We start from the raw sequence: 14,854 nt of genomic DNA on the forward strand, positions 1-14,854 counted from the left end.
CATGCATGTCATTGCCCCAGCAGACCGTCCAGTTGGGCAAGATGTGGAGGTGGAAGACAGTGATATTGACGATCCTGACCCTGTATGGGCCAGGCTAATGTGTGTGTTTGTGTCTTAGGTTTTAATAAACAAGTTAAAAAAGTTATAAAAGATTTAAAAATAGAAAAAAGCTTATAGAATAAGATATAAAGAAAGAAAATATTTTTGTACAGCCGTACAATGTGTTTGTGTTTTAAGCTAGGTGTTTTTACAAAAGAGTAAAAGGGTTAAAAAAGTAACAAGTTTATAAAGCAAAAAAGTCACAGTAAGCTAAGGTTAATTTATTATTAAAGGAGGAAAAATGTTTTAAAGATAAACTTAGTGTAGCCTAAGTGTACATTGTTAATGAAGTCTATGGAAGTGTACAGCAATGTTGTAGGCCTCACATTCACTCACCATTCACTCACTGACTCACCTAGAGCAACTTCTAGTCCTGCATGCTTCATTCATGGTAAATGCCGCATGCAGGTGTGATGTTAAAACTATTCTTTGTACCGAGCCTATAATCCCAGTACTTTGGGAGGCTGAGGAGGGCAGATTACCTGAGGTCAGGAGTTCGAGATCAGTCTGGCAACATGGTGAAACCCCGTTGCTACTAAAAATAGAAAAAAATTAGCCAGGCGTGGTGGCGGGCACCTGTGATCCCAGCTACCGGGAGGTGGAGGGTGGAGGTTGCAGTGAGCCGAAACCAGACCACTGCACTCCAGCCTAGACAACAAGAACAAAACTCTGTCTCAAAACAAAAAGAAACCCAATTTTTTTGTACCATATTTTTGCTGTACCTTTTCTATGTTTAGATATGTTTAGATACACAAATACCATTGTGTTAAAATTGCCCACAGTATTCAGTTCAGTAACATGCTGTTCAGATTTGTGTCCTAGGAGCAATAGGCTATACTTAGTCCATTTCTCAGAATGTATTCGTGTCTGATGATGCATGACTGTATATGGAAGTGATGCCAGAAATCACACATGTCCCTAAATCTCCATTTCTTGGAGCAAAACATTTTCATTTCCATGATTACTCAATTTCTTTGTTTAAACTAGTAAGTTATGACCCATTGTCTCCAAATTTCAATGAAGTTTAGAAAACTCTCAATTATCAAATGAATAGAGATATTAATGATAAAAAAGTAGATAATGGAAGATTTTTTTTTAGTTTTGTATTGGGGCTATATAATGACTTTACTTTCACCTTGATGCCTTCTACTTAGTTTTACAAGTTTTTTTTTTTTCCTGTGCTTTGAACTTCCAAGGTAACACAGCCTCAGCTACAATATGCTGTTATGCCCGAGGTTGGCACACAACACATGCAAAAAGGTCCTCCTAAAGTCAGATGTTTCTGGAACTAGGCCAGGAAAGGAGACCTTTGCAAGAGAAAGGCAGGATGTAATTCCAGTTGCTAGTTTTGTCTGATTCAGGTACAACCAATGGAGTTATTTAATACCACAATATAAATGGATGACTGACTTGGAACTCATTTATTAATGTAGGGAAAGGTAACAACACCCCAGGGGAAAGACAGACCCCCAGAATCCTAGGAATGTCTGGGATTGGGGAGCCTCCATTTGCTGAAGCACTGGGCTTTCATGTGTTCTTATGCTAGGGATGCAGAGAAAAATACAGTTTTTAAAAAGTCCAGATTTGACGTTTACTTGGGTAGGGGAGAAAAAGTAATGCTTTTTGTCATCCGTCACCAGGTTCATGTCTAGTATCCCTGAAACAAAAGACCGGTTAACAAGACACAAGAATAACAAACTTACTTAACATGAGTTTTACATGATGTTAGAGTCTTCAGAAATGAAGACCCAAAGAAATGGGAAAACCGTCTTTTTATGTTTGTTTGCTAAAGAGTAGATCGTAGTGTAGAAGGATGATTGGACAAAAGGGGATATGATCTAATGGCAATAAACCAGGGTGGGAGGCAAGGGACTAGCAAGGCCTGTTTATTCAGATTCTTCTTGGCCTCTCTGTGTAACAGGTATAAGGTCAGACACCTGTCACATAAACGTTTTAAGAGAGAGGTGACAGAGGAAGTCAGAGGGTCCTTTCTGCTTCTGCGGTTTTCTCATTTTCTTTCAGTTTAAAATACTTAGAATGCCAAGGTGCCATATTTTAGGCAAGTGTTTCCCAGGACCCATCATTTGCATTTAAAATTGTTACTGCTCCCCTCAGAAAGAAACACGAATGGAGGTATAAATATATTCTCATAGTGTTAGACATTTTGCACATGCTGTGCTTTCCTCATAAAACAGCCTTACCCCCACGTGTCCTACTGACAGTTTGATGATTTGGTGGTTCGTTGTTTCAATTTACATTTTCCTACTATGCTAATAATATTAGTTATATAATTGTGACATGGGGCATAATTCCAGCCAATGAAATATGGGTGTTTAATTTTATAAGAAAGTGCCAAAGAGCCTTCCAAAGTGGTTTACTATTTTTCACTTTCATTAGAAATGTATGAGAATTCCAGTTGCTCCACATCCTTGTCAACACTTGGTATTGTTAGTCTTTAATCTTAGCCTTTCTGGTGAATTTAAAGTGGTATCTTATTATGGTTTTACCTGATGACTAATGATGTTAAGCATTTTTTTTTTTTTTTTGCAAAGTACCATTTTTATTGAGCAATTTTGGTAAAATAACTTTTATTTTTTTATTTTTATTTTTATTTTTCCTGTTTGTTGATTTTTTTTTTTTATTATACTTTAAGTTCTAGGGTACATGTGCATAATGTGCAGGTTTGTTACATATGTATATTTGTGCCATGTTGGTGTGCTGCACCCATCAACTCGTCAGCACCCATCAATTCATCATTTATATCATGTATAACCCCCCAATGCAATCCCTCCCCCCTCCCCCCTCCCCATGATAGGCCCCAGTGTGTGATGTTCCCCTTCCCGAGTCCAAGTGATCTCATTGTTCAGTTCCCACCTATGAGTGAGAACATGCGGTGTTTGGTTTTCTCTTCTTGTGATAGTTTGCTAAGAATGATGGTTTCCAGCTGCATCCATGTCCCTACAAAGGGCGCAAACTCATCCTTTTTTATGGCTGCATAGTATTCCATGGTGTATATGTGCCACATTTTCTTAATCCAGTCTGTCACAGATGGACATTTGGGTTGATTCCAAGTCTTTGCTATTGTGAATAGTGCCGCAATAAACATACGTGTGCATGTGTCTTTGTAGTAGAATAATTTATAATCCTTTGGGTATATACCCAGTAGTGGGATGGCTGGGTCATATGGTACATCTAGTTCTAGATCCTTGAGGAATTGCCATACTGTTTTCCATAATGGTTGAACTAGTTTACAATCCCACCAACAGTGTAAAAGTGTTCCTATTTCTCCACATCCTCTGCAACAACTGTTGTTTCCTGATTTTTTAATGATTGCCATTCTAACTGGTGTGAGATGGTATCTCATTGTGGTTTTGATTTGCATTTCTCTGATGGCGAGTGATGATGAGCATTTTTTTCATGTGTCTGTTGGCTGTATGAATGTCTTCTTTTGAGAAATGTCTGTTCATATCCTTTCCCCACTTTTTGATGGGGTTGTTTGTTTTTTTCTTGTATATTTGTTTGAGTTCTTTGTAGATTCTGGATATTAGCCCTTTGTCAGATGAGTAGATTGCAAAAATTTTCTTCCATTCTGTAGGTTGCCTGTTCACTCTGATGGTAGTTTCTTTTGCTGTGCAGAAGCTCTTTAGTTTAATTAGATCCCATTTGTCAATTTTGGCTTTTGCTGCCGTTGCTTTTGGTGTTTTAGACATGAAGTCCTTGCCCATGCCTATGTCCTGAATGGTACTACCTAGATTTTCTTCTAGGGTTTTTATGGTATTAGGTCTAACATTTAAGTCTCTAATCCATCTTGAATTAATCTTCGTATAAGGAGTAAGGAAAGGATCCAGTTTCAGCTTTCTACTTATGGCTAGCCAATTTTCCCAATACCATTTATTAAATAGGGAATCCTTTCCCTATTTCTTGTTTCTCTCAGGTTTATCAAAGATCAGATGGCTGTAGATGTGTGGTATTATTTCTGAGGACTCTGTTCTGTTCCATTGGTCTATAGCTCTGTTTTGGTACCAGGACCATGCTGTTTTGGTTACTGTAGCCTTGTAGTATAGTTTAAAGTCAGGTAGCGTGACGCCTCCAGCTTTGTCCTTTTGACTTAGGATTGTCTTGGCAATGCGGGCTCTTTTTTGGTTCCATATAAACTTTAAAGCAGTTTTTTCCAATTCTGTGAAGAAACTCATTGGTAGCTTGATGGGGATGGCATTGAATCTATAAATAACCTTGGGGAGTATGGCCATTTTCACGATATTGATTCTTCCTATCCATGAGCATGGTATGTTCTTCCATTTGTTTGTGTCCTCTTTGATTTCACTGAGCAGTGGTTTGTAGTTCTCCTTGAAGAGGTCCTTTACATCCCTTGTAAGTTGGATTCCTAGGTATTTTATTCTCTTTGAAGCAGTTGTGAATGGAAGTTCATTCCTGATTTGGCTCTCTGCTTGTCTGTTACTGGTGTATAAGAATGCTTGTGATTTTTGCACATTAATTTTGTATCCTGAGACTTTGCTGAAGTTGCTTATCAGCTTAAGGAGATTTTGGGCTGAGACAATGGGGTCTTCTAAATATACAATCATGTCATCTGCAAACAGGGACAATTTGACTTCTTCTTTTCCTAACTGAATACCCTTGATTTCTTTCTCTTGCCTGATTGCCCTAGCCAGAACTTCCAACATTATGTTGAATAGGAGTGGTGAGAGAGGGCATCCCTGTCTTGTACCAGTTTTCAAAGGGAATTTTTCCAGTTTTTGCCCATTCAGTATGATATTAGCTGTGGGTTTGTCATAAATAGCTCTTATGATTTTGAGGTACGTTCCATCAATACCGAATTTATTGAGTGTTTTTAGCATGAAGGGCTGTTGAATTTTGTCAAAAGCCTTTTCTGCATCTATTGAGACAATCATGTGGTTCTTGTCTTTGGTTCTGTTTATATGCTGGATTACGTTTATTGATTTTTGAATGTTGAACCAGCCTTGCATCCCAGGGATGAAGCCCACTAGATCATGGTGGATAAGCTTTTTGATGTGCTGCTGAATCCGGTTTGCCAGTATTTTATTGAGGATTTTTGGATCGATGTTCATCAGGGATATTGGTCTAAAATTCTCTTTTTTTGTTGTGTCTCTGCCAGGCTTTGGTATCAGGATGATGTTGGCCTCATAAAATGAGTTAGGGAGGATTCCCTCTTTTTCTATTGATTGGAATAGTTTCAGAAGGAATGGTACCAGCTCCTCCTTGTACCTCTGGTAGAATTCAGCTGTGAATCCATCTGGTCCTGGACTTTTTTTGGTGGGTAGGCTATTAATTGTTGCCTCAATTTCAGAGCCTGCTATTGGTCTATTCAGGGATTCAGCTTCTTCCTGGTTTAGTCTTGGGAGAGTGTAAGTGTCCAAGAAATTATCCATTTCTTCTAGATTTTCTAGTTGATTTGCGTAGAGGTGTTTATAGTATTCTCTGATGGTAGTTTGTATTTCTGTGGGGTCGGTGGTGATATCCCCTTTATCATTTTTTATTGCATCTATTTGATTCCTCTCTCTTTTCTTCTTTATTAGTCTTGTTAGCGGTCTGTCAATTTTGTTGATCTTTTCAAAAAACCAACTCCTGGATTCATTGATTTTTTGGAGGGTTTTTTGTGTCTCTATCTCCTTCAGTTCTGCTCTGATCTTAGTTATTTCTTGCCTTCTGCTAGCTTTTGAATGTGTTTGCTCTTGCCTCTCTAGTTCTTTTAATTGTGATGTTAGAGTGTCAATTTTAGATCTTTCCTGCTTTCTCTTGTGGGCATTTAGTGCTATAAATTTCCCTCTACACACTGCTTTAAATGTGTTCCAGAGATTCTGGTATGTTGTATCTTTGTTCTCATTGGTTTCAAGGAACATCTTTATTTCTGCCTTCATTTCGTTATGTACCCAGTAGTCATTCAGGAGCAGGTTGTTCAGTTTCCATGTAGTTGAGCGGTTTTGATTGAGTTTCTTAGTCCTGAGTTCTAGTTTGATTGCACTGTGGTCTGAGAGACAGTTTGTTATAATTTCTGTTCTTTTACATTTGCTGAGGAGTGCTTTACTTCCAATTATGTGGTCAATTTTGGAATAAGTGCGATGTGGTGCTGAGAAGAATGTATGTTCTGTTGATTTGGGGTGGAGAGTTCTATAGATGTCTATTAGGTCCGCTTGGTGCAGAGATGAGTTCAATTCCTGGATATCCTTGTTAACTTTGTGTCTCGTTGATCTGTCTAATGTTGACAGTGGAGTGTTGAAGTCTCCCATTATTATTGTATGGGAGTCTACGTCTCTTTGTAAGTCTCTAAGGACTTGCTTTATGAATCTGGGTGCTCCTGCATTGGGTGCATATATATTTAGGAGAGTTAGCTCTTCCTGTTGAATTGATCCCTTTACCGTTATGTAATGGCCTTCTTTGTCTCTTTTGATCTTTGATGATTTAAAGTCTGTTTTATCAGAGACTAGGATTACAACCCCTGCTTTTTTGTGTTCTCCATTTGCTTGGTAGATCTTCCTCCATCCCTTTATTTTGAGCCTATGTATGTCTCTGCATGTGAGATGGGTCTCCTGAATACAGCAGACTGATGGGTCTTGACTCTTGATCCAGTTTGCCAGTCTGTGTCTTTAAATTGGAGCATTTAGTCCATTAAGATTTAAGGTTAATATTGTTATGTGTGAACTTGATCCTGCCATTATGATATTAACTGGTTATCTTGCTTGTTAGTTGATGCAGTTTCTTCCTAGCCTCGATGGTCTTTACATTTTGGCATGTTTTTGCAATGGCTGGTACCGGTTGTTCCTTTCCATGTTTAGGGCTTCCTTCAGGGTCTCTTGTAAGGCAGGCCTGGTGGTGACAAAATCTCTAAGCATTTGCTTATCTGTAAAGGATTTTATTTCTCCTTCACTTATGAAACTTAGTTTGGCTGGATATGAAATTCTGGGTTGAAAATTCTTTTCTTTAAGAACGTTGAATATTGGCCCCCACTCCCTTCTGGCTTGTAGAGTTTCTGCCGAGAGATCTGCTGTTAGTCTGATGGGCTTCCCTTTGTGGGTAACCTGACCTTTCTCTCTGGCTGCCCTTAAGATCTTTTCCTTCATTTCAACTTTGGTGAATCTGGCAATTATGTGTCTTGGAGTTGCTCTTCTCGAGGAGTATCTTTGTGGTGTTCTCTGTATTTCCTGAATTTGAATGTTGGCCTGCCCTACTAGGTTGGGGAAGTTCTCCTGGATGATATCCTGAAGAGTGTTTTCCAACTTGGTTCCATTTTCCCCCTCACTTTCAGGCACCCGAATCAGATGTAGATTTGGTCTTTTTACATAATCCCATACTTCTTGTAGGCTTTGTTTATTTCTTTTTCTTCTTTTTCTTTTGGTTTCTCTTCTCGCTTCATTTCATTCATTTGATCCTCAATTGCTGATACTCTTTCTTCCAGTTGATCGAGTCGGTTACTGAAGCTTGTGCATTTGTCACGTATTTCTCGTGTCATGGTTTTCATCTCTGTCATTTCGTTTATGACCTTCTCTGCATTAATTAATCTAGCTGTCAATTTTTCCTCTCTTTTTTCAAGATTTTTAGTTTCTTTGCGCTGGGTACGTAATTCCTCCTTCAGCTCTGAGAATTTTGATGGACTGAAGCCTTCTTCTCTCATCTCGTCAAAGTCATTCTCTGACCAGCTTCGATCCGTTGCTGGTGATGGGCTGTGCTCCTTTGCAGGGGGAGATGCGCTCTTATTTTTTGAATTTCCAGCTTTTCTGCCCTGCTTTTTCCCCATCTTTGTGGTTTTATCTGTCTCTGGTCTTTGATGATGGTGACGTACTGATGGGGATTTGGTATAGGTGTCCTTCCTGTTTGATAGTTTTCCTTCTGACAGTCAGGACCCTCAGCTATAGGTCTGTTGGAGATGGCTTGAGGTCCACTCCAGACCCTGTTTGCCTGGGTATCAGCAGCAGAGGTTGCAGAAGATAGAATATTGCTGAACAGCGAGTGTACCTGTCTGATTCTTACTTTGGAAGTTTCCTCTCAGGGGTGTACTCCACCCTGTGAGGTGTGGGGTGTCAGACTGCCCCTAGTGGGGGATGTCTCCCAGTTAGGCTACTCAGTGGTCAGTGACCCACTTGAGCAGGCAGTCTGTCCCTTCTCAGATCTCAACCTCCGTGTTGGGAGATCCACTGCTCTCTGCAAAGCTGTCAGACAGAGTCGTTCACGTCTGCTCAGGCCTCTGCTGTTTCCCCTTTTGTTTTTTAGCTGAGCCCTGCCCCCAGAGGTGGAGTGTATAGAGACAGGCAGGTTTCCTTGAGCTGCTGTGAGCTCCACCCAGTTCGAGCTTCCCAGCAGCTTTGTTTACCTACTTAAGCCTCAGCAATGGCGGGCGCCCCTCCCCCAGCCTCGCTGCTGCCTTGCCGATAGATCGCGGCAGACTGCTGTGTTAGCAGTGAGGGAGGCTCCGTGGGCGTGGGACCCTCCCAGCCAGGTGAGGGATATATTCTTCTGGTGTGGCCGTTGCTTAAAGCGCGGTATTGGGGTGGGAGTTACCCAATTTTCCAGGTGTTGTGTGTCTCAGTTCCCCTGGCTAGGAAAAGGGATTCCCTTCCCCCTTGCACTTCCCAGGTGAGGCGATGCCTCGCCCTGCTTCAGCTCTCGCTGGTCAGGCTGCAGCAGCTGACCAGCACCGATTGTCCGGCACTCCCTAGTGAGATGTCCCCAGTACCTCAGTTGAAAATGCAGAAATCACTGGTCTTCTGTGTCGCTCGCGCTGGGAGTTGGAGACTGGAGCTGTTCCTATTCGGCCATCTTGCTCCGCCCCCGTTAAGCATTTTTTAAATATACTTTTTGGCCATTCAGATATCTCATTTTGTGAAATAATCAATTTTGAACTATTAGAACATCCTTGCATACTGTAAGAAATTCTACTTAGTCATGCCAATTTTTAAAATAATTTTCTTTGTTCATTTTGCTAATATATTATTTGGTATTTTTAACCTTTTTTATGAATGAGATTAACCTATAATTTTTCCTCCTTGCACTCCCTGTTCAGTTTTGATATCAGGGTTATACAAACTTCATAAAATGAGTTGGGAAATCTTTCTTCTTTTTCTGTTCTTGGGGACTTTTTGATAATATAGGGGCTATCTACTTCTTGAAGGTTTGATAAAACTTAATTGTAGAACTGTCAGGGCCTGATGGTTTTATTGATTATGATTCTAATATAGTGTTCTATTTATATTTTAGGCAATTTGATGATTTATAATTTTAATTTTAATCTCAATTTTTAACTTGACTGGCATAAGGTTTGCCATACCATTTCCTTTTGATTTTTAAATACCTAGGGAATCTATAGTTAGGCACTTAAAAAAGTTTAATATTATTTTTTGTGCTTTTTCTTTTTTTTCTTTTGATCAGTCTTGCCAGAGGTCTATTTTATTGCTCTTTATCTTGTTCCATTTGTTGTCAATTTTATTAATTTCTTCTCTTATTTATTACTATTAATTTTTAATTTATTATTTCTGACATTCTACTCTTTGATTTTTTTACTTGTTTCTTCTCCTAACTTCTTGTGGTAGAACCTCAATTTACCTTACACTTTTCTTCCTTTATAAAATATGCTTTTACTATGGTTTGAATATTTGTATCTCCTCCAAAATTCATGTTGAAACTTAATCCCCAACGTGACAATATTGGCCTTTAGGAGATGACTGAGTCATAAAGGCTCTGCCCTCATGAGTGGGATTAGGTGCCTTTGTAAAAGAGCTTGATGGAGTGAGTTTGCCTTTTTTTCAAGCTTTCCATCTCTTCCACCATGTGAAGACACAGTGTTCATCTCCTGCAGAGGACGTAGAAACAAGGTGTCATCTTGGAAGTGGAGATGGAGCTCTCATCAGACATCAAACCTACCTGGGCCTTGTCTTCATTATAAATTACCCAGACTCAGGTATTTTGTTGTAGCAGCACAAGTGGACCAAGACAGCTTTCAAGACTAGAATATTTCAAATATAAGTATCTTATTAGGTATATTCCCATCTTAATGTTATCATTGACCGAAAGATCATAGTAGGTTGTTTACTGTCCATGTTTCTGTATAATGTCGAGAGTTCCTCTTGGAATTGATTCCTAATTTTGTTCAAAAGAAGATACTTGATAAGATTCAACTTTTAAAAATTTTCTGAGACTTGTTTGTAGCCTAACATGGTCTGTCTTGGAGAATGTTTCATGCACTGATAAGAAGAATGTATTTTCTGTGGTTGTTGGCGAAAACAGTCTGCAAATATCTGTTAGGTCCATGTGGTCTACAATTCAATCTATGTTCAGTGTTTCTTTGTTGATTTTGTGTCTTAACTATTTGTCTGTTGCTGTCAGTGGGATATGGAAGTCCCCAACTATTATTGTGTTGCTATCTACCTCTTTTTTTTTTTTTTTTTTTTTAAGTCTGTTATATTTGTTTTATGAATCTGGGTGCTGCAGTGTTGGATGGATATGTATTTAGGATGGCTATATCTTGTTGAATTTACCCATTTATCATTATATAATAACCTTTCTTTTTTTTTTTTTTTTTTTTACTCTTGTTGATTTAAAATCTGTTTTGTTTGATATATTTAGCTACTCCTACTTGCTTTTGGTTTCTGTTTGCCTGGAATATCTTTCTCTTTACCTTCAGTCTATTAGTGTCTTGCCCAGTTAAGTGGATTTCTTATAAGCAGCATATGATTATATAAAAATCCAATCAGCCAATCTGTATCTTTTTTTTTTTTTGACAGAGTTTCACTCTTACAGCCCAGGCTGGAGTGCAGTGGCAGTGATCTCAGCTCACTGCAACCTCTGCCTCCCATGTTGAAGTGATTCTCCTGCCTCAACCTCCCAAGTGGCTGTGATTACAGGTGCCTGCCACCACGTCCGGCTAATTTTTTTTTGTATTTTTAGTAGAGACGGTATTTCACCATGTTGACCAGGCTGGTCTTGAACTCCTGACCTCAGGTGATCTGCCCACCTCAGCCTCCCAAAGTACTGGGATTACAGACATTAACCACCGCGCCTGGCCCAATCTGTATCTTTTGTTCAAGGTTAATATTGATATGTGAGGTTTTGTTTCTGTCATGGTGCTGTTATCTAGTTGCTTTGCAGTCTCATTTGTGTAATTGTTTTATAAGACCTCTGAGTTTTATATCTGCATGTCTAGATGTGTTGCAGATTAAAGAAGTTTTCCTCAATGGTTTCTTCAAATAGGTTTCCCAAACTTCTTGTGTTTTCTTCTCCCTCGGGAATACCTACTGTTCATAGATTCAGACATTCTATGTAGTCTCATACTTCTTGAAGAATTTGTTAATTAAAAAAAATTCTTAAAATTATTGTCTGAGTGGATTAAAAATTAAAAGTAGAAGATTCCTTCTTCTGCTTGATCTAGTCTATTGTTGAAGTTTTCAACTGTATTTTGTAATTATTTCAATGTACGTTTCATTTCCAGAAATTCTGTTCGGTTTTTTCTTTTTCTTTTTTTTTTTTTGAGATGGAGTCTTGCTCTGTCACCCAGGCTGGAGTGCAGTGGCATGGTCTCAGCTCCCTGCCAGCTCCGCCACCCGGGTTCACGCCATTCTCTTGCCTCAGCCTCCCGAATAGCTGGGACTACAGGTGCCCGTCACAATGCCCGGCTAATTTTTTTGTATTTTTAGTAGAGACAGGGTTTCACCATGTTAGTCAGGATGGTCTCGATCTCCTGACCTCGTGATCCACCTGCCTCCACCTCCCAAAATGCTGGGATTACAGGCGTGAGCCACAGTGCCCCGCCAGGTTTTTCTTAAACGTATCTATCTCTTTGGTAAATTCCTGATTCATATCCTGAATTGATTTTCTGATATTGGCTTTCAGATTTCTCTTGTATGGCATTGAGCTTCTTTAACATCAATATTTTGAATTCTTTATCTGGTATTTCAAAGATTTTATTTTGGTTCGGATTCATTGTTGGAGAGTTAATGTGATTGTTTTGGGGGATAATAACACCTTGCTTTTACATACTTCCAAAATTGTTGTGCTGGTTTCTTCTCATCTGGGGGAATTGTCACTTCTTAATTTTGAATTTACTTTCATTTGGATGGAACTTGTTTTTTCCTCTTAAGAATGCAACTATAATATATGTTGAGTATGGTTGTTAGGCTTTGCTTCTGAGTGCTTTCAGTGGCAGAGACTCTGTATGAATTCCTTGGTTATAGATATCCTTAGTGTGGTGGTTTTCTCAAATGATGGTAGTAGTAGTAGTGTTGTATTGGGTATGTGTGCAGGCTCATAGCTGGGGTGGCAGAGGTCTTGAGAACCATGTCATGTTCTCAAGCGTTGTGTACTTGTGTCAGCAGATTTTGTGCTGGGATGTGCAGATCAACATCCCGGCCAGTAGGTGGTGCTTGCAGGTAAGAGCCGGTTGTGGTGGTAGCAATGGGTTTTTATGCTTGATCTTTTGTAAATAGAAGCTCTCAGTGCCTCAGGCAATAGGCTGGTCTGTAGAAAGCATAGTGGCCTGGCCTCCACATTCGGCCCCTAAGAGAGGGGCAAAGCTGGGCAGAGCCCAAACAGGCAAGCTGCCCTCAGGACCCCCAAAGGCAGTCACAAGCACCAGCTCTGACAGGGGTCTGAGGGCAGTGGGGCATCTTAATAAAAATATTTCTATGTTCTCCTAGGGCCACATGGAGAGCCAGGTTCACTAGACCATGGCTGTTTTTTTTTTCTTTTTCAGACTCTCACTTTGTCATCCAGGCTGGAATGCAGTGGCATGATCATGACTCACTGTAACCTCAATCTCCCGGACACAAGTGATACTCTCACTTCAGTTTCCTGAGTAGCTGGGACTATAGGTGTGTGCCATCACACCCAGCTACTTTTTTAAGAGATGGATTCTCATTATGTAGCCCAGGCTGGTCTTGAACTCCTGTCCTCAAGTGATCCTCCCACCTTGGACTCCCAAAGTGCTGGGATTATAGGCAATAGTCACCATGCCCAGCTTCATGGTTGGTTCTTGATGTTGCCTAAAGTCCCTAAATCTTTGCCTTTTGGTAGAGTCAGGGTACTGCCCCTGGGTTCTGCATCAGGACTGAAGATTAGGATGATGTGGTTACACTGAAAAACCCTTATCATGCCAGTCACTGCATGGACCCTCTCCCTTGTGTGCTTGTGTATATATGTCTATCACCGCACTCACTATGTCACAGTATAGTTGTCTGCTTATGCACCTTGTTAGTCTGTTTGGGCTGCCATAACAGAATACCACAGACTGGGTAGCTTAAACAACAGAAATCTATTTTCTCACAGTTCTGGAGGCTAGCAGTCCAAGATCAAGGGCACAGCAAGATCAAGGGGCTTCTAGTGAGGCCTCTCTTTTGCTTGAAAGATGGCTGCCTTCTTGCTGGGCCCTTGCAGGGCCTTTCCTTTGTGTGCACACATGGTGGGAGAGAGAACTCTGGTGTCTCTCCTTCTCATATGGAGATCAGCCCAATTGGATTAGGGTCTCACACTTATGACTTATTTAATCTTAATTACTTCCTTAAATCCCTATCTCCAAGTACAGCCAGCCATATTGAGGGTTAGGACTTCAACATATGAATTTGGGGGACCAATACAATACATAACATGCACTGTTCACTACCATCAGACTGTGAGCTCCTTGAAGACAGAGCTACATTTTTGTATGCTTAACACATAGTTGGTACTTAATGTTTTTATGTTTGCTGGCCTAATGTCTAGACTTTCGTTTTGCACTCTGTACGACTATCCTTTTGTCATATCCTTGGACCTGTCATGGATAAGTGTCTACATCAAGTGTAGCAGAAATCACTTCTGCTCACCAAATATCTCTGGCTCTTTACTTTCTGTGAACCTGTTAGTATTGCATTTCTTGGGCCCTTGTGATTGTAAGGGGCCTTGGATTAATACTGAACAATGAGTTGTCAGTGGACATGATAGGAGTCACTTCCAAACTGGAGCATTTATTGATGGTAGGCGACTTTCAACCTTCTGTCATAGTGGCCAGCAATGTTCCTGATAGAGGCTGCTTCATCATCCTGCATCCTAAAGTGAAAGAGACATGAAGCCAAGTTTACAGCCCACTGTGGTGAGCATGTAGTCAAGTCAGACACGTGTTATTGTCTTGAGCTGAGATTTTTGGGGTTCTTTTCTACTATAGCATAAACTAGCCCATTCTAATCAATGCATTGTCTTACCCCTTTTAGTTCCCTGTACCATACAAATAGTATAAGAGTACAGTTAGCCAACTTTATGTAATGTTTTATTCAAAGGAGAAGGCCTCCCTATCTCAAACTTTCTATCTGTTGAAATCTCACTCTGAAGCTTAGGTTAATTCCTTCTCCATAAAGCATTCCTTTGCCACACCCAGTTGGAATCTGTTTCTCCTGCTTTAGGGTCCCATGTGACTTTCCACTGTAACATGACTCATTCGTACTTGAAGTGCAATAGTTTGTGAAACAGTCTGTTTCCCCTACAATACTACAAGCTCTAGTCAATTAGAATTGTAACCCACAGCAGTAATTTGCTTAGGAATGACCATGTGATTCAGATCAGACCAATTATATTCTTATATAGAATGTTACACATTTGAAATAGCTTATTACATGTCTTATACATGTGTCTTTCCTCACAGCAACTTGCATACTTGATAAATGATGGTTTAACTGAATTGAAGTTTTCCCTTTACACCCTTTACCATGTTTATTGTCTCCTTCGAGAAATAGTAGTGGTGGTGGGTATTCCAGCTTCCTGATCT

Source organism: Rhinopithecus roxellana, chromosome 1, assembly GCF_007565055.1.
Source record: "Rhinopithecus roxellana isolate Shanxi Qingling chromosome 1, ASM756505v1, whole genome shotgun sequence".
In the NCBI taxonomy this organism is placed as follows: Eukaryota; Metazoa; Chordata; class Mammalia; order Primates; family Cercopithecidae; genus Rhinopithecus; species Rhinopithecus roxellana.